Below are 21,580 nucleotides of genomic sequence, written 5' to 3' on the forward strand. Positions count from 1 at the left end.
CCCTGTGAGGCATTAAAAGGCCTGTGACCACAGTACATTCATGACATTCAAAGTGGAGACACAAAAAAGCCTAAGAGGAGCCCAGATGTTGGCCACTGGTCCAACAGTATTTTCAAGGCTCTTCTGCTCAACTGTTTCCCATCGAAACCAGATGGCTCAGTGGGAAGAGAGGATGGATCCTTACAGCCTTGAGCAAAGCACTAACTGTCCCTGTTCAATGCAAGAGAAAAGAGAAGGAGCCTGGTGTCCCCCTGCTTTCTGGAGAGAGATACTCCTAAAGGGACTGGCACAGTTCACGCTATGCTGACAGATTCCAGAGAACAGCTGTGACTTGGCATTACTTAAAATCCTTCTTGTTTTCATCTTCAACTGGTTTTTATATCCGAATTTGAGCAAGTGTAGACTGCCACGTTTCCAAGTCTTTTCCACAAAGGCTCTCCTTCTTCCCCTCCTTCCCACTGCCCCAAAGAGCTCTCTGGTTTTGATTCAAGTGTTTTATAGACCATTTTGGGTGGGGATAAAGATCTGGGAAGAACACAGTAAAATACAGATTTTTAAAAAAAACTTAGTATATTCATGATTCTTGAAGCACAGATCATTAATAGATACTTTGAGCCCAATTAGGCAAGACTTAATTTCAGTGTAAAGTTGAAAAATGAAGAGGGGGAGAGGGGTTAGTGGTGTGCCATGAATTTGATACTGTTAATGGGCATTTAATTGAATATACTTCAACTGACAAAGATGACTATAATTTGGCTAAAAATATTCTCTAGCTTTCATCACAATAAAGCAACTATTATTACATTTCCATGGCAACAAAATCATCACAGGATTTTATATAATGTAAGATAATAAGCATTCTATCAAGAAGTCTGGGCAATTAGTGAATTTGTTTGTATGATTACTGGCCTTTGGTGTAGTTTGATATAAACTCCATGAATCTCCAAATAAGTTAAAACTTGGTAACATTTTAATATATATTATAGTTAACAGAATCAAAACTCACTTGGGGATCTCCAAGGTCACCCAGACCAATTCTGCATTTAAAGTCTGACCAGCTGAATGAAATCTCTAGCAAGTGACCAGCTTACTTCAGCTAATGTAGAGTTCACTTTCTAAAAGTACAACAAATTCCACCTTTTGTGCAGGTACTAGGAGTTGAACTCCTGACCCTGGGCACCGTCACTTGGCTTTCTTCCATTCAAGGCTACCATTCTACCAATTGAGCCATGCCTCCACTTCTGGTTTGAGGGTGGTTAACTGGTGATACGAATGTCACAGATTTTCCTGCTTGGACTGGTTCAAACTGTGATCCTCAGATCTCAGCTTCCTAAGAGGATTAAATGTTTTTTCCTTCTTTTTTTTTTTTTTTTGGCCAGTCCTGGGCCTTGGACTCAGGGCCTGAGCACTGTCCCTGGCTTCTTCCCACTCAAGGCTAGCACTCTGCCACTTGAGCCACAGCGCCACTTCTGGCCGTTTTCTGTATATGTGGTGCTGGGGAATCGAACCTAGGGCCTCGTGTATCCGAGGCAGGCACTCTTGCCACTAGGCTATATCCCCAGCCCCTGTTTTTTCCTTCTTAATAAGCAGGGATCATCCCAATTCAATTCCTAAGAGCCATGCAGACTATATGTTACCTCATTTCTATAAAAAGGTCATTCAAGGACAGTTAAATCCCACTGGCCACCCTTTTATATAGATAAAACCATCTGATATTGCTTTGTCTCCTTCCTTTATCACATGGATTCCAACACCATCCCTGTAGGTCTTTCACACTCTGCACACTTCTTTTAGAAACTAAGCTCCAAGTCACTGCACTATGTCAATTTCTGTATTCCCAATGTAGTATTTTTTTGGGGGGTGGGTAGGGTAGGGCAGGGGCTCATTTATAGCCTGGCCTATTCATAGTTAAATTCAGACAGAAGCAAGCCCACACAAGGGCCAAGTGACCACTGGAAATGATGTGTCGTGCCCACAATGCCTCTGTGTGATTGGTGGGCCCTGGTAGTAGAAACCTTGACCCATGGCAGTAGGAACTGTTGAACAAGGGCTTCCTCCATTCACGTCTGAAAGCAAGCACTTTCTTCATCCTCAGATGGGCCGGGGATCCATGCTATTTAAATCAGCTAGCCCCTGGGTACATATCTGTTTATACCATCATCAAAGTATCATAGATCTATGTTTTAGGTATGTGCGTATTGCCATAGGAAATCATAAAGTTTACCGCATAGTTAAGAATTTCATTGTCTGCGACTTTTAAGTCAAGGTCCTTGTAACAGCATAATAAAAAGGCATTAATCAGGATGCTTTTTAATTTTTAACCCAACTTTTGCAACAGTGTCAGCAACAAAATCGCCACCTCCAAGAATACGAGTGGAAAAATGATTTAACGACTCCACATATAGATAACACATCCAACAAGCAAATGCGTTCTCAGCAAGCACCAGTCTCACTTGAATCGGAAAGAAAAATCACTTCTTCACTAACACCTATGTCCACACTTCCCAGGGCCACATCCATTTCAGTGGTCATAAGCCAATCCTTTCATTTGCTTTTGCACTTGGCTAAAAAGTTTAACTAAAGCAAAGTGTACAGAAGAGAAGTGTCAAGAAAAATCAATGATTTTTTTCTATTAGAACATGACAATAACCTGATAGACTTTATCTATCACAGCCTCTAACTACCTCGTGCTAAAAGAAGGAAGGTAGAAGCGTAAAATCAGGCAAGAAGGCTGATAATAGACATGAACTTCAGAAGAGATTTTATGTTCCTGTTTTCCCACCGCAGCAGAATTTCATGACCTTTTCTGTTTAACATGCTCATGTAATTCTTGAAATATTTGGGAAATATTTTACCTAGAAATGTTTGCTTCTATTGGATTTGGTTATATGATAAACACAATTTTCTCTTTTATGGAAATTTACCGCCTCATTTGACCCTACTCAGCAAGGGAGGTTGTTCATGGTACAACTGAATTGCTCTAGGATTCACAACTAATGAGGTTCCCAGCGGGATTGCTCATTCAGAAGAAAATTGAGATTCATCTATGCCATACTTTCGATGGCTATAAGTGACATGCACAGTTCTCAAATCCCTTCTGCAGCCCAACAGCGTAAGATAAGGGTGTTCTTCCTTCTTAGGCAGTGCTGGGACTTGAACTCGGGGCTTACACTTGGGCTGTCTCTCCAGCCCCATTCAGTATTAGTTATTTTCAAAGCAGGGGCTTGCCTTCTACCTAGGCTTGCCTGGGCTGCAATCTTCCTGTTTGTGCTTCCTCACGTCACTGAGGATGACAGGTGTGCACTACTGTGCCCAACCATCTTGTGTCCACAGTAGTAGTTACAACAGATGTGTACCACCGTGTCCAATCTTTGTTTGAAATAAAGTCTCCCAAATTTCTATGCCTGGCTGGCCTCAAATTACAATCCTTGCTTCAAAGTGGTGAAGATTATAGGATTAATCTACTGAGCTAAGAGCTGTCCAGCTTGAAGTCTAACATATTAGAAACTATCAATATTCACTTTCTGCCTCAAACTCAAAGGTGTAATTAGAGTAGTCATCTAACCTCAAATTCAGTTCCATGTACTTTAGGTAGACTCAGAATTCCTGAAATATACCATTTGTTAACTTCTTTTAAGGTCAATGCAACGAAAGTATTTTCCAGTCCATCCTCTACCACCCACCCAGGACTGGACCTGAACTCGGGACCTAATGCTTTGGCTTGGGTTTTTTGCTTGAGACTGGCATTCTAACACTTAAACCATACCTCCACTTCCAGCTTTTTGCTAGTTAATTGGAGATAAGTGTCTCATAGACTTTTCTGTCCCAGGCTTGCTTCAAACCAGGATCCAAACACATCTAACATCCAGAATGCTCCAAAATCTCAGTCTTTCAAAGTGTTGGCAAAGCTTTAAAACTTTTGCTTCTTGGATTTTCAGAATAGAAGCACCCAACCAGTAAAGTCTGAATAAATATTATACCAATTCCATAAAACTAGAACTCCCAGGTGCTTTGGGTCCCAGGCATTTCAGGTAAGGACCACTCAAATGGTGGTACCAATCTGAGAACATCTTCTAAAAATGACTTAACACACAAAGTGCTTAAGGATAAATAGCTGGCATGTGTTTAGTTTACCAGAGGGTTACCTGGATTCATTCCTGCCCAGTCCACCACCCCTTTCTCCCCCACATAGCTGTCCCACTGGAACCCATCAGATTAACAACTGGCTGCTTCTAGGTATTCCTAGGTAAGTAAGATCTACACAGCAAAGATGGGAAGCCTGAGAGCTTGGACGACAAAAGGGACCATGCTTGGCGTGGGGTCACGCCCTCTTTTATTCCACATTGATTTCTCACTGATGAGAAACATTGCTAGACTAACAACTTGTTGCTGACTGGAAACCTCATTTCCACTCACAAAAGCATTCCAATCATCCCAGAAACAGGGAGAGCCTCTGTGCTTCCCACAATGCCTAGCAAAGTTTGCCCAATGTTTAACAGGTACTTGGTAAACAAGTCAGCGGGAATGGGTACATACCCTTGCCCATGTGCTCTTCGAGGCCCTCTGTCTATGGGTGTGAATTGTTCCCCCACTCCACAAAGACACAGAACAATGGAGAAGTGCAAGGCAGGTCCAAGCTTTCCCACGCAGCAAATTCTAGACTTCCCCTGAGAGCACTGCGACACAGACTTGCATGTAGAAAGTGATGACAATGACACTTCACTCCTTCATTTCTGGTAAGTTAAAAAACTCTATCAGTTGTAAAAGCATCGCCTATTTAATAATACTATGGTGGTACTACATTTTGTGGAAGTATCTGTGTGTAGATGGATGGGGAACAAAAATAAACCAGGAGTTGGAAATTTGGTGGAGAAAGTTTTGTTTTGTTCAGGAAAAAAGAAAATATCAGGAATCTTCTCACCCATGTGTTTGCCAAGGGAGCCAGGTTTATTTACAAAAACCTGGCTACAAATAAGGCAGAAAAAAGGCATTTCAATGGGGCTGTCTCTTCCCGATTCCTTTTTCTCAGCTCCTTTCTCATTCTCCTCAAGAAGTGCAGGCTTGGTTTCTAAAGACCTGCGAGACCCTGGGTGCTCTAGTGAATGCTTGAGTCTGAAAGAAATATTTCTCTCCCCCTGTCTTTGAGTCGGAAATTCTGAACACAAGAGGATCCATTCAAGGAATGATGGATGCCCCACAGAGGGAGCAATATGTTCACAGTTGGCAAACAGAGATGTGTTTGGACAGTGGGTACAGACATCCACTCAGCAAACACCAGCTTTCCTCTCAGTGTGCAGCAGGAAGAACGAGACGCTGGCGGCCCTCCTTTCAGACTCCAGCTCTACTTTGGGACAAGCTTTTTAAACAAAATGCCTTTGTCCAGTGGTCACAATTCACTGGCTCCCAACAGCTTTCCTAGAAACTATGTCTGTCTATTCACCACTGCGGTTGGGCCTGCAGATCATTTGTAAAGGTCTGAAGGGGTGAAAAAGAAATCATGAGGGGAAGTACCCCAATTTCCTCTTATAATAATAAGCAATGAATGAATGAATGGCTTTCTACTAATCAGTAACATGGTAGCTGGAAAGGCAAGAACACAGGATGGGTCCTGATGGGCTATTCTGTTCCACCAGCCGTTCTCAGAGACATGAGTGATGAGTTTTCAGTCAAATCTGGAGGAACACCAAGTGTAATCATGCTAAGGAAATCAGAGAAATGATGGAGCAAATCTGATAGCAAACTTCTTGGTTGATTGCATTTGTGAGTATATTATCTCTACACCCAACAGAATTCAAAAATAAAAGAACTGTTAGTTCTTAAAGATAACAAATGGTTTAGGATGTCCTGTGACACCAAATTTTCACCAGACACTTCAAGCTACAAAGCAAAGATGAACCAAGCCCTCTCTTGCTTTCCCCCACTTTGGGCCTGAGTTAGCTATGTGACTACTTAGCACCACATACTTGGCAACAGAGTTCTGTAACAATGAAATGTATGTGGTATAAACACACAGACAAAAATTTAAATAAGAATTTACTTACTTTTCCTGTTGAAAATAGGGGTAATGTCTGGTTAACAGTGGCTCACACCTGTAATCCTAACTACTCAGGAGGCTGAGACATGAGGATCAAGTTTTGAAAATAATCCGGTCAGGAAAGTCCATGAGACTCTTATCCCAGCATAGACAGATGATAAACAGACAAAGACAGACACAGACATATATAGTTATCTGTCTCTCTATGTGTATTTAGATGGATATAGATATAAATATGGATGATATTTATGGATGTAGATATGAATGTTTGGGTAACTGCCATGGGGGAAAGGGGCAGGAAGAGAGGTTGTGTCCTTTAGAACATTTTAATGCCCACAACATAGAACACAATGGCTCGTGCCTATAATCTTAGCTACCTGAGAGGCCAAAATCAGGAGGATTACAGGTTAAGGCCAGCTCAAGCAAGGAGGTCATAAGACCCTCATTTTAACTAACAAAACTTGGGGGCGGGTTGGGGGGTTGATATACACCTGTCATTTTAGCTAAGAGGGATATATATATGGATCACAATTTGACCTGGACATATACAAACAACCAGCAAAAAAAAAAAAAAATTGCAACAGAAAAGGTTGGCAGCTTAAGTGGCAGAACACCTGCATAGCAATGGCAAGGCCCTGAACTTTAAACCTCAGTACCACAAGTAATAACAATAATAATGCCAACACAGTCTACAACAAATTATTATTGTTAAGTATCAATCCCCCGTCAAGACCACTTGTTTTTGTTTGTTTTTGCCAGTCCTGGGACTTGAATTCAGGGCTTGGGCTCTGTCCCTAAGCCTCTACCATTTAAGACATAGTGCCACTTCTGGCTTTTCCCATTTATGTGGTACTAAGGAATCGAACCCAAGACTTCACACAGGCTAGGCAAGCGCTGTATGAATTAAGGCACATTCCTAGCCCCCACGTGTATTTATATCTGGATTAAGGCATACGTCTGTAATATGTTTCTCAGATGAAACATTTTTACCAAGGAAATCTACTACCAGCTCATGGCCTATTTTTGTGCAGGTCACCAGCTAAAACTGGATTACATAGTTTTTTAAAGAGTTACAAAAGAAAGAAAGGACATGCATCTCAGACAGCGTGCCTAATGCAAGTTATTTACTATCTTGCCCCTAGTAGAAAAAAAATGTACCAGCCCCTGTGATAAACCATTAAAATACCTCAAATAATTCTCCATTTTATTTAAATAAAACAATATATGGGCTTTCAAGTAATCACTACAAAGATCAGGGACCAGAGACTGAGGGGAAGATGAAATGATCAATGAAGACACAAGGGTCTTCTTATCAATCTACTCAATCTGCACCAGATGTTCAACAGGACAACTCCAAGACAAACTCTTTCCATTGGGAAGGTACCCAATAACCCTTTCACCCTGAAGAGCTCCTAACTCATAAAACTAGGAATAATAACCACTGGCATTTACAAGAAGCAATTCGATGAATCAAGCACTGAAAAGCTATTGAAGAAAGTACTAGCAGGGTGGGAAGGAATGTTACTTGTGTCATATAGAGTTTTCTAGTCTGCTTCTGGTACACTAAAATATCAAAGTACCAGAGACTTCCTAATATGTTTTCTTCCTATATCCAACTTCCTATGCACTAGCCTGTGTTGTAAAGATCTCTCTTTTTCAACAGAGTCATTTGCCTGCCTTCCTCAGCTCTCCTCTCCTCTCCCCTTCTTCCCTCCCATTCTCTCCCCACTTCTCTCCTTTCCTTTCCTTTGGACTCGAACTGGGGCTTGAACTTAGGGCCTGGGTACTGTCCTTTACCTTTTTCACTTAAGGTTAATGCTCTACCAATTGACCACCGTTCAACTTCCAGCATTTTGGTTATTAAATTGGAGAAAGCAGTCTCAAACTTTCCTGCTTGGGCTGGCGTCAAACTGCGATGCTCCAATCTCTGCCTCCTGAGCAGCAAGGATTCCAGCCGGGAGCCACGGGTGCCCGGCACACAGCTACCTTTGAAGCAGCTGGAAATGTTGTTCTCTCTAGAGGAAACTTGTGATAGCAGGAGGGTGTTCTCTTGGAAACTGACCATACATACTATTTTTCTGTATAACATGCATATTCCATCAGTACAGTATTTCATCATGCAAGAACTTGCAGAGTGGAGCTCCAGGCCACACTCAGTTAAAAGCTAAACTGCAGACATGCAAGTCATTTCTCATGAAAAAATCCTGCAAGACTGCATGGGATATGCTTCAGGTGAAAAAAAAATATTTTTAGTGTGTGTGAACTTCGGCTTTAATGGGGCATCCTGTGTGTTCACTGGCTGTACCTGGTACGTCAACCACAGACGAAGGAGACACAGATGGCTGTTCGAACACCTCCCATCTTGTCATCCCCACAGGTGGGAGGGGAGATGCTGTTCAAGATGAGGTGGACTTCTTTCACCAGAAATGGCACAGAACGGCACAAGACGAGCCAGCAGGAGATCCTGGTTGCTTCATCCAACTACAGGGGAATGATCTCAGGACAGAGAAATCGCTGACACCTAGACACTTCTTATGAGATCACACTCATAGGATAACCAGTGACAGAAGAGCCCGCAGGAAGAACCTCCCCCTGCACACCATATCCACATATGCCACGCCCTACCATGCCCAAGTGGTGGGGCAAAATGCTAATGCTTTTTGGAAGGAAACAGAAAAGAATAGAAAACTCGTAAGACACAGGAGTCTGGAGAGTCACCAGGACTGAGTGGAAACCTCATCCAGTTGTTGCAATGGGGATGGAGGGCATCTTCACTTTGCCATTCACTTGTAGCCCCTAAGCTGGCAAGAATTGTCTCTGCTCCCCACTGCTGCCTCCCCCCACCCCAAGGTTGTGGCTGGCACAAATAGCATGGCAGCGGAATGATCTTACTTAAGACTTCTGAGCTACATTCAAATAAATCCACTAAGTTGGTGTTAGATAACAAGCTCTGCCCATACTCTTTTTGCCTGTGCAAGTACATGACAGAGTATAGGTTAGATACAATTGCCACAAAGATAGACCTTCAAAGTAAAAATTAAGTAAAGACAGTCAGGCACTGGTGGCTCGTGTTTGTAATCCTTGCTACTCAGGATACTGAGATCTGAGGATTATGGTTGGAAGCCAGCCTCAGCAGAAAACTCTGTAAGACTCCAACTAACCACCAAAAAGCAGAAGTGGAGGTATGGCCCAAGTGGTAGAGCACCATCCTTGAGCATAACAGCTAAGGGAGAATACTAGGTCCTAAATTCAAGTGCCAGTACATGAGTATACTTTAGGTGAAAATACTTCAAGTGCTTCTCTTCCCCACCCCCTCTCATTTTTACCACACACTTTTATTTTCAACTAAGCCAGTGGGGAGGTAGTAGATACACTGGATTCATATATATACACCACATCCTATCATATGAACTCCAACTCCAAATGACAAAAGCAATTATAATGAAACTTTTTCCTTACTACAACTAGCAGGTTGGTGTTTTTCCAAACATTTGGAACAGCTATGACTCCCTCCTCTGGCATGCTAAGAACATGAAAAAAGCTCTTCATTTTATTCTTCCTCTTCCTGATCCTCAAGACAGGCATCCAGGAGACGGCGTCCAGTGGACTGGAGCTGGCTGGGCACAGAGCGCCCGCTCCTGTGGGGGAGGGCGATCCAGAAGAGAACAGCCCAGAGGGGAGGACTTGAGAATACGTGGCCCTTGATGCCTTCCTGGGACTGGTTCTGGAGTCTTAGTGGGGGGGGAGGGGGTTAGAATCTCAGACATGGACATCAGATCCTAAGGGGTTAGCCAGGTTTCTCACAGTGACAGAAATAGCGGGAATTCACTGCATGAGAATGAATTCTTTAGATTGGAATGCTAGGCGCCAATGTAAATTCATAGAGTTTCTAAGAGGTAGAAATAAATGTAAGACATGAGTATTTGTATCTGCATCTGCATATAACCACACATTTCAGTTTTCTCCACCTGTCCACTGAGAGTCTTGCAGAAATACAACTCCAATAGTACAGGTACATGTTGGCTCCCACTACTAGCTGAAAAGAATAGTGAGTGTGTGTGTGTGTGTGTGTGTGTGTGTGTGTGTGTGTGTGTGTTACAAGCATGAGCCACTTAGGGCCTGGTGAAACTAAAATATATATTTTTTAAAATAGTTATATCAAGAGAAGAGGAGGAAAGGTACAGATAAATATTTCTGAAATATTTCTCCCAGAGTTCAAGTAACAGACTTCAACCACATTACACTCTACTTCACAGCAAAACGTTGAGAGACTAGGAGTCAGGACTGCCACTAGGAATGCCCAAATTAAGAAAAGGGTGAAGAGTACAAACAAATTGATATAAATGATAAAGAATTTTAAAAATCAGCCAGGTGCCAGTGGCTCATGCTTATAATCTAGCTACTACTCAAGAGGCTGAGATCTGAGGACTGTAGTTTGAAGCTAGCTCAGGCAGGAAAATTTGTGAGTCTCTTTTTTACCAATTAACAACCAAAAAGTCAGAAGTGGAGCTGATGTTCAAGTGGCGCTGTGCACAAAAGGTCAGGGAGAGAGCCCAGGCCCTGATATCAAGTCTCAGGACTGGTATAAAAATAAAAATTAATAAATAAAAATTATAGGAAATAAATACATGAACCTTTTAAAATCTACAAATACATCCTAGCAAGTATATATGCTGTAAGTATGTCAAATGCTGAGTACTCAAACCTTTCAGCCATAAAGAAATAACTTACAGTCCCCTAAAATCCTCTAAAGTAGTAATAAACTTTTTACAATTATGAAGTCTCACATTAAAAGCTAGATCATGGAAAGCATTGTGTAAAATCCTGTTTAATCCTTCCAATTCTTTGAAGGGGAAACTGGTATCATTTGTTGCTGTGGGGGAAAATCCAGGTTTGTATCTTTGTATAATTTATACAAGGTCAGGAAGGCTGACGCAGGAGAGCTAGCGTGGAATCAAGCCCGTCTGACTTCTGAGGGGTCCTCACTATGTCTACCCCCATACGCGCCAGTGCCTACTCCCTGGCCTCTACAGGCTCCAACGGGGGAACCTGGTTCTATGGCTGGTTTGTGACTTGCGCAGGACCACACTGTATAGAGACTGGAGTGAAACAGGAAGCGACCCTTCTACATTGCCTCCAGACAGCAGTAATAAGTTTTCTCAAAACATTACCTGCTGGGAACAAGTACTTTAAGACGTATGTGGTTATTAAGCAAAAACATGGAAGAGCTCCAAGTTACACAAACTTGGACACTGCTCAGATCCTTTCACATGTGGATGTGGTAGCAGCTCAGCCCTGAGAATCTACAGTGATGCTGCTTACCTGGGTGAGAAGCCTTTTGCCATGGAGCAAAGCTGGCAAAAGACAGATTCCTTTCCTTGAAAGAATTTTTACCCTAAAATCAAGTTCATGCATTTTAAAACCAAAAGGAAAAGAGAAAACAACTGTCTACAAAGCATAGCATTTGTTTTCTTACAAAATGCTGGATCCTTTCCTAACAGCACCTAATACCTAGTGACAAAAATAATTTCACGCATATTTTTCTTTCTCACACTCTCAATTCACACACTCTTCTGTACATTTCAGATCCACTGCCAAGAATCCCCAACAAGAACAGAAGTGCTGAGATTGGAGGTGGGGGTGGGGAGGACATACCATACACAAACTGTCCTTATTTAGGATTAATAACAGCAGCTTTCTATCTTAGATCACAACTTACTCTATAATGAAAGGCTATAATTAAAAATAACTTGAACATTTTAAGTCACTTTCTACAAACCTAGGTTTATTTCTCTTCCTGATTTAAGAAATTTTTTTAAAAACTAGTTATAACCTAGGAAACAAATTCTTTAAGGTCCTTCATGGCTATGATTAACAACCTCTCAGCAGTGTGAAGGAGTCCAAGTCCAGAGAAGCCATTACTTCACCAAGGCAACTTGATAACAGAACAGGTTTCTTAGCAACAGGGTAGTCACAGTAACCATTCACCGTGGCATTAGAATTAGGTTACCCACTCTGGATTGAGGGCAGACCAATCACATAGACTCATTAAATCTCCTAGGCTCAAGGTATTGAGAAAAACCAGAAAGTTTTCCTGCTTCGTGTGATGCGCCTATGAATCTGAGCTCATAGAGGTCTCTCTAGTGCTAAATTAGATGAAGAGATATTTATCAACAAAATTCTAAACACTCCCAATGTTCTTAGCACCTTTTTCTTACATCTCTATCTATAATCCAGTCCATAATCATGTTCTATCCACCAGCATGGTTAGTACTAAAGATAACGCTGATGAGAAGCTTCTAAAAGCAATAAACTCGAATTCAGATACAGAAAACAAACCAGTAACAAAGCTCACAATGATTTCCAGTTCAAACGAATGGTAATTTGCTTTTGGAAACTCATTTGTACATTGTACTCACATAGGACAGAGGGCTAGCAAATGTTTTCTACATAAAAAAGAAACATTCTGAATTTATAGGAATACCACCTTCCAAATTTTGTAGCTGATACTGTAAGTGTTAGAAAGCCTATATCAAACTAATTTAAACATAAAAATTATACTGTGTTGGTGGAATGTAATCCTAACTACTCAGGAGCCTGAGATCTGAGGATCCTGGTTTAAAGCCAGTCAGGGAAGTCCCCGTGAGACTCTTATCTCCGACTGACCACCAGAAAACCAGAAGTGGCACTGTGGCTCAAAGTGGTAGAATGCTAGCCTTGAGCAAAAAGAGCTCAGGGACAGCGCCCAAGCCCTGCACTCAAGACCCACAAGAGACTAATAATAATAATAATAATAATAATAATAATATGTGATGTGGTATAGACAGTATGGTCTGGCGCAGTAGCTTGGTTATAAGGGGCTCACCTAGCATTCTCAAGGCCAGGGATTAGATCCTGAGCCCTGCAAAAGAAGACTGTCATAGATACTACCTACAAAAACAATGGTTTTCAGAAATGCTGCTCTTTCATGCTGGAAGCTTCTCAGGCTCATCTCATACATTTTAAAAATACAGTGATGGCTTCCTTATCACAGAAGTTCTCCAGAGGCCCCTGTGATGGGTGAAAATCTGCCAAGTAGCAGCGTTATATCGTCATCCCTCGCTGTATCACGGCTCACTTATTGCTCCTTTGTGGAGTTTCACCTATTTGCAGGAGTCACTGGATCACAGCTCCCATGATAGGTAAGAGATCACTATTTTTTAAACCATGATACAGTGAAGCCGCAATAAGTGAACTGAGATATATGGCAAGGGACAACTGTATTCCAAGCCAGGCGTTGGTGGCTTACACATGTAATCAAAGCTAAGCAGGAAGCTGAGATCTCAGGATCACAATTGGGAGCCAGCCCAATCAGCAAAATTTATGAAACTCTTATCACCAAATAATCAGCAAAAAGCCAGAAGTGAAGCTATGGCTCAAGTGGCTGAGCATCCACTTTGGTTGAAAAAAACTAAGGGACGATGCCCAGGCTCTGAGTTCAAGTCCTAGTATAAGCACTAAAGAAAAAATATATAAACAATATTTTGCAATAAGCTTACAACTTATTGTTAATTATGACCACTGTAACAGTAGTAGAATGGTCTCATTTATAATGTATATTATCACGCCTATCTTCCTCTTATTAACTGGACGAGACAACATATTTGTAAACTCACAATACCTCTCAAATTAGTGAGCCTCAACTAGTTACTGGTTGATGTACATCAGCACTGTACTACACAAATATAACCATTACAGCAACTTTTAGAAGAATTTTACCTCCTTACCTGCAATCCTTACCTCCCCCATAAAAACTTTTCCTTTTTTTTAATCCATCCTCAATGTAAGCATTTTAGTATTTAAAACAGGAGACCATTTTTTGAAAAGGATTCTTCATCTTCCTTTTGTGGCAATATTTGATTATGATTACCTCCTGGGGGCACATTTCAAAAGCACCTTACTTTCCAATACAGAGCACAAGCATGAGAAGGCCGAAGGATATCGGGTGCCAGCAGTCAGCAATCACAATGCCACATGGCACGGTGAATACCATGAGGAGCTGGAAGTGACCCCAAGCCAAGATCACACAGTGACAAGGAGGAGTTACACTCAAACCAAGTGATCTAAAAGGAACCAAGTAATACAGAGTATCTTCAGCATCTAAATAATACTTTGAAATACCTCTTACTACACTTGAAGCAACCAAATCAAAACATCTTGAAAAAAATAGACAAGCAAGTTAGATAGCAAACAATAAAAAGTCAGGACTGGTGTCTGATATGTAATACAAGTGACACAGTAGCCAGGATCTTGAGAATTGGGCAGAAATATGAAATGAAAAATCACATGCCAAGACTTAGGAGAAATCATAATTTGCAAGGTAGCAGCTAGAAAAATACATTTTCCTAGATAATTATCTGATTTCCAGTTTGGAAGATATGGTTATTTACAGTGTCGGATAAACTGTATTTGGTAGTCCCCAACCATGGTGGATAATAATTCATGGTCCCAAAGATGTGCAATTAAATCCTTGTTATAAAGTCAGTGTACTGATGGATCCTGGCTTTTCACGGGGGTCATCATCAAAACTAAGACAAGATCAGTAAGACAAGATCACTCTCCTGGACACCAGAACATCTGAGTTGGATTTCCAGAGCCAGGTCATCAAGCCCTACCTCCATCTTCCCCTGTAACCTTCTAATTGAGTTGTCTGTCCCAGAAACCAAGACTGATGAGTAAGAGCTCTAGAAGACATGACTGGTCTAGCAACACATACATCCTACATGGCCCTCTAGTACCACTGAAGACCAGAATAGACGCTACACCCACATTCCACCTTCCCTCCAAGGGCCTGAGATGGCTTCTGAATCCTCCAGGGCTCTCCAGCCTGTCTCAGATGATGGAGTTGGGCAGGAGCAAGTGAGACTCATCGAGCTGCAGGCTCATACCTGCAATCCTAGCTACTCTGAAGTCTGAGATCTGAGGATGGAGAAGGTTCCAAGTCAGCCCAGTCTGTAATCTCCAATTAACTACCAAGAAAACAGGAGTAGAGATATGGCTCAAGTGGCAGAGTGCCAGCCTTGAGTGAAAAAGCCAAGGAAGAATATGTGAAGCCCGGAGTTCAAGCCCCGGTAAAGCCCCCTGGTTGAAAAGCCGGCTTACCTTCTGGGAAACACAGGCTCTCCTACTGCTAGAATAATAACACTGGCATCAAGAACAAAATATCAAAGACAGAGGCTTTCCTGGCAATCATGATCACTGAGATGAAGAGTATCATTTACCAAGCACAAAGCAAACGTGTAAAGAAATTAACGTACTAAGTTCTCTTAAGATGTCTCAGTTCTTCTCAATGCAGAGGAGTGTGCTGAGATCACTGTTAGGCTGTCTATCTCCCTTCTTCCCCCGTCCTCCCTCCCTTTTCTCTTTAAGTGGCTCCAATCCTCTTCAGATGCATGCTGGACAGCCTTAAAAACCATATTATGGAGCTTCTTCTCTGAGTCTTAATCTTTTCAACTTGCACTTGTGGACAAGATGGTTATATTTTGCAGTGTCAATTATTTATAAAATTACATGATGTTTATCTATAAAGATAATTTCAAATTATTCAATGTTTTATCATAACATGAAAAGACACATGGCTATTAACCACTGAAAAACTTTGAATATGTATCAATCCCTCCTCCCTCTTTAGGATGTAATTCTAAACAACTTTAGCCATTATGGTTGGGTTAACTGGTCTATTTAAGCCTGTTAGTAATATTTCTTGGTCAACATTTGAAAAGGGACTATGTAATGAAAGGTGGGCTTCCTGACAAATGCAGTGGTGAGCGGAAGGCTGCAATCAGATTCCAACTGTTTGAAGAGTACTGAAAGCTTTTATCTCCATCCTGGTGTTAACCCCCACAGCTTCTGAGCCATCTGTGGCCTTTGTGGGGAACAGGACACTTGAGGCTGCATAATTTGAAACCTTAGTGACAGGACTCTCCCTGGCTTAACTCTCGTGTGTTTTGGACTCACCCTCACTCCGGCAGCATCAGACTCTGCACCCTCCATGCCACTAACCCCACCACAATGCTCACCCTACCCCTGACTTGGGGCCACACGCACTGCCAGCCCTTTTATGAGGCTCCAGGAACTCACGGTGGCCCTGGCCTTTCTCTAGCGGATCACAGTGTCCATCTAATGCTAAGCAGTCTGGGCTGAACTCATTTCCCCTGTGAACCTCGTCAAGTTACTTAACTTTTCTTGAGCCCACTGAGCAACTAGTAAACGGGTGCTGTTGGTGTTAGCAAAAAATGAAAACTTACAATTAAACCACTTCTCTGGCAAAATTCCCTATTCCAGACAACTTAACAGGAACATGACAGAAGGGTGTGATTTTCAAAGAAGGCAAACACATGCACTTGCTTAATACCCCAGGGTTCTGGAATTCTCGTTTATTATTAGATTTAAGAAGGCACTACTTTCCTGATCCAAAAATAGGACACTATCTCATTGCCATGGTGATCACCTGTTGAAGGAGAAGCATCTTCTCAGAGAAAATGTGGGCCAGAAAGTAGGTACCTGCCTAGGCCTGGGGCGGCAGAGGAGTCTAGCAAAACGGAGATGGCTCACAGTGGCCTCTGGCCTCCTTGCCATGCGTGCAGAATCCTTTCTGCCACAGCTTGGAAACTACTCTTGTTCCAGGACAGTTACATTTTCCCTTCTAAAATAAAGTCATAGTAGAAAGCAAATTACAGTTGTACACATGAAAAATAATTGTGACTACTCTATTCTGATGATTAAAATGTATTAAGTTTCAGCAAGTTCACTTGTCCTTGGGAGCAAATATTCAGTATCCGAAAAAACATCCCTATTTCCTCAATTATAAAAACATGTCAATCAATTTTCAATGCTTTCCTTCCCACTAAGGTGATTCATTCCTTAAGGTCCATTTTTTCAGGAGTGAGGAAAATGCCCAAGCAGTGAAGAAACAATAGAGAACAAAACAAAACGATGTCACAGAGTACAAACTGTACAAAAGTTGCGAGGGAGGTCAGGTCCATGCCGTGCAAAGAAGGAAGGAGGTACATGAAGGATTTTAATAGTTATTGAATCCAAAATAAATGCCTGGAGAGACAATGCACAGGGTGAACTTGGTATATAATTTACAGGTCTAAAACACAAACAACTTCAGCCTAGCCACTCCAAGAAAAGACAAGGAGACACTTAGTTGCTGCATTGATTTGTACACATCTGCTTAAAAACAAAAAATGGTATTTTAATTACACTTTCAATGTTTATTGCTCTCATTTGAATTTCTATCACTGAATTATGACAAATAAAGAATCTGTCCATATCTGCAAAATGCCTTTAGGATAAAACTAATCAGAGTTAGCTTAAGAGTTATAAAAATAAGCCAGGTATGAGTAGCTCAGGCTTATAACCTGGATACTTGGAATCAGAGGACCAAGAATCCCGGTGAATCCAATCATACACGTGAGACCTCATCTCAACCAATAGCTGGACTCAGTGACATGAACCAGTCATCCCAGCTGAGTAGGAAGATGAAATTAGAAGGATTGCAGTTATAGGCCAATCCAGGTAGAAAAGTTAGTGAGATCCCATCTCAGGGGTCTTGGTGCAGCTAGCACACCACTACCTCATCTATAGCAAGAAGCCTAAAAACAGGTGAGTTGTGATTCAGGCATGTGCCTGGGCTCAGCCTACACCACCTGCCTAGCAAGGGCGAAACCCTGAGTTGAAATGCCAAGACTGCCAAAGAGAAGAGTTGAAAAAATAGCAATGTCAAGCGGGACACCGGTGACTCATATCTGTAATCCTAGCTACTAGGAGGGCCGTGATGTGAGGATGCTGATTTGAAGCCAGGGAGGGCAGGAAGGTCCTTGAGATTCTTGTCTCCAATTAGCAGCCAGAAAACTGAAGTGGACCTGGGCCTCAAAGTGGTAGAGTACTAGCCTCAAGCAAAAAAGCTCAGGGATAGTGCTCAGGCCCTGAGTTCAAGCCCCAGGACTGTTAGGCGTGCACACACGCAAGTGCACACATACATACACATTCACGCACAGAGTAACTATGTCTTAAATATTTGCTAAATATCACTATTGTTCCCATTATACCATTTTTGAAAAATAACCTGTGACTTATGTCAATCACTATTCTAATACTTACTATGCACAGGTGCCAGCATGGTACTACTGAGTGACAAAAAGATGACGAGGCTGAATATGACAGAAAGCGTGACTAGCCACCTGCAGAGTAGTCATTCTATGTGTACAAGTTAAGCAGGGGCTTTACTCCCTTACATTATCAAGAGTAAGAAAAGATCAAGTAATGTTGTTGCCTAACATTTCCATTTGTTTTTTAACATCAACTGGATTTTCTTAATAAAAAAAAAGCTGTTATTTTTTAAGTGTTACAACCAGGTGTGGTGACACAGGCTTGTAATTATGGCACTGAGAGGTAGAAGCACAAGGATTACAAATTTGAGACCAATCGGAGCTACAAGTGACACAATGAATGAATGTGCAATACCTAAGTTTAATAAAAAAGGAATTCTGCACTTTTTAACAGATGAACACACATACAGCTGATGCTTGTCAATGCAGATCCAGTGGAAAGCAAGCCTAGTGTTTGCACGTTTGCCATCTGTATCTGCCTCCTGGTATGTTAGGAGAGGCAACAGTTTATAAGGTGCCTCGGAGGTAAAAGTCTGCAGCAGCCACAAAACTTGTACTCATCTGCAAAGGCTCATACTCAGCTATGCTTTAAATAATAATAGGTACCATTTTATACACGAGTTCCTTATTGGTAGCTACCATGTAGAAGGGGAAAAAAGGAGATGAGTCACATTGTCAACAGCAACTGCAGTTTTAAAACTCAAGTCTCAGAGTCTGTGGGACACTTCACCCACATACGTTTCTGAGGGCTGATACAAAACATCCTCTTAGCAGTGGGCTCATGATTAGAAAAATCTCATCTGAAATGTGGCTCACAAAAAAGAGAGAGAGAGAGAGAGAGAGAGAGAGAGAGAGAGAGAGAGAGAGAGAGAGAGAGAGAGAGAGAGAGAGAGAGAGAGACGACAGGGCAGAGAAAATAAACGGAAAAGATGGAAAAATCTTAAACTTCATCCTCCCTTCCTACCTCAGCCAGGAAGGACAAAGGGAGACTAGGAACACACGCAGTGAGACCCATCAAGCTTCCACTACGCATCTCCCGATTCCTTCATTATCTACACTGGCACAGGGTTTATAAGATGGGAGTAAAATACCATAGTACCGAGAGACTAGAAACCAGGAATTTAGGGGAAAGGCGCATGCATTTTCCCCTCGGGTCATACTGACACAGTTTGACAGAACCTTCCGAGAAGGTAAGGGAAAGCCAATTAGTTTGGGGCTCTTATCTATGAGACCACCCAAAATGTGTCCTACTCATAAATCTTTACATTCTTAGCTGAACTAATAAAGGAAATATTTCAGATGCTTGTAGAAGGATCTCACCACAACGCTCAAATCCCAAATTTGGAATGTTTCACAAACTGTTATCATTAGGTGAACAGAAAAGCACTTGTAATCCCCAATTTTATTGAGCCATGGAAAAGAAGCAGATGATAATATATGAACTCAACTGTTTATATTTCCCAGTTTCTATAAACTAGAAAGCAGTAGTTGTCAGAATACTTCAAGAGAGAAAACATCCACTTTTGTAAGATGGGAGTGAGTCAAGTCATTGTAAGAATATTTAATTCATGCAAATTCTTTAAGCTCACTGACTGGAGAGCCAGACTCTTTGAGTTTTAGAGTAAAAATGGAAGAAAAGTTTATCCGAAGAGAAATACTACAGAGAGCTCGTGACATAGACATGTCACAGGAAGCCATAAACTTCTTTCTTCCTCTCCCAGCCTCACTTGAGATGTCTGTAAGAACTACTGTCTTTTAACAATTATATCCTCTCTCCTTTGTAATTGATTTATCTTCTTAAATGTCCAAGTAAAATAGATGGTATGACCCAATTCTTGAGAGAAAGGCAAAAGGCAAAGGATCATATAGTAAATAATTATTTGCTTATAGTTTTTTAAAAATACAAAGCTGGACTCAAACTCATAATCCTCGCTACTTGAGAGCTAGAGAGTAGGAGATCACAGTTTGAGGTCAGCCTGCCCCTGCCCCAAATTCACAAACGGCAATGGCATACAACTCTCATCCTAGCAACATGGGAAAGCACAAAGAGAAGGACTGTGGTTTAGACCTGGTGGAAAGCAAGACCCTATCTCAAAACCAACCGATAAAAAGGGCGAGAAGGGTAGCTCAAATGGTAGAGCACTGCTGACCTAGTGCAAGGTCCTGAGTTCAAACCTCAGTACTGTCAAAAGATTACATCAAATTATTTGTCTGTCTTTGTCTTTGCAAAGAATCAAATTACCACTCGCAAAGCTCAGAGAAGCTACTGGACCAATTTCTAACAAAAGTAATTTTCCTAGAACTAGGATAAACATATACTATGATAGACCTATCCTAAATAAAATTATGCAAGGTAAAATTACATACTCCAAACACCAAGGAACTATGTTTTGTTTGCACATTTTTAAAATTAAGACATCTCTTTTCAAGTCTCAGTAAAAACTAGGTGGCTACAATGGAACTACCTAAATCTTCAAACACTTGCCAATAGGGTAAATAAGTTCTAGAGAAGATGCAAAGATCTCTAGCTTTCCCAATGTACCATGCAAGCTTCCAAAAGCTCTGGTTTCCATCATAAGCTGTTTCAGGAGTTAAGTGCTATATAGGAAAAACTATCTACATCGCGTGTGTCTGAATCAGTGATCAAGCCCATCAGCAGACAACGTGAGAGGAAGATGAAGGGCAGAAAGAAGTCAGAGCACCTTAGTCATTTTAAGTACAAGCTGTTGGAGAAGGATTTCCAAATGAAAGGTCACAACAAGTAGATGAGGGGCCAAGCTGGTTCTTCACAAATGACTTAAAGAGAGCACGCCTCCTAGAAACTTAGACCTTCTTGTTATTTTTCTCTTTTTAAATTAAATTTCCAGCAGAAGAGAAAAACAACCAGAAGCTGATAGCTCAGGCCAGTCATCTTACCTACTCAGGAGGTTGAGATCTCAGGATCATGGTTCAAAGCCAGCCAGGGCAGACAAATCCATAAGACTCCTTATCACCAATTAACAGTAAAAAGCCAAAAGCAGAAGTATGGCTCAAGTGGTAGAGTGCTGACCTTGAGTGAAAAAGCCAAGCAAGAGCATGAGGCTCTGAGGTGAAGTCTCAGTATTGGTAATAAAAGAGGAGGAGGGGAAAGAAGGGAGGGAAACTTCCGGAAGAAAATTCCCCATAACTGTTATTGAATGACTACACAGGAACTTGAGAACACCTGGACGTTTATTCTCAAAACATTGACATTTGAAGCCCATGGTGTCTGCCAGGCATTGCCCTGTGAGGTGTAACCATCAGCCAGGCTTTCTAGTTTCCACAATGACCCACTGATGGTGGTAATGTCATTCTTTTGGTTCAGGTTTAAATAAAATCAAAATGTTTTCCTGTATTCGCAAAATAGCTAATA

General features: G+C 41.5%; 1 protein-coding gene and 1 long non-coding RNA gene across 3 annotated transcripts in view; both read right to left on the reverse strand.

Moving 5' to 3' along the window:
- Positions 1 to 21,580, reverse strand: part of Fndc3b (fibronectin type III domain containing 3B) — a 274,961-nt gene that overhangs the window by 145,640 nt on the left and 107,741 nt on the right. The window lies entirely within an intron of this gene.
- Positions 7,252 to 17,890, reverse strand: LOC125351979. Its single transcript, XR_007211072.1, has 3 exons — positions 16,709 to 17,890; positions 10,663 to 10,668; positions 7,252 to 7,263 (listed from the first exon to the last, which is right to left on the reverse strand). It is a non-coding gene; the product is annotated as an uncharacterized LOC125351979 (long non-coding RNA).

This window comes from Perognathus longimembris, chromosome 5 (assembly GCF_023159225.1).
Source record: "Perognathus longimembris pacificus isolate PPM17 chromosome 5, ASM2315922v1, whole genome shotgun sequence".
Lineage (NCBI taxonomy): Eukaryota > Metazoa > Chordata > Mammalia > Rodentia > Heteromyidae > Perognathus > Perognathus longimembris.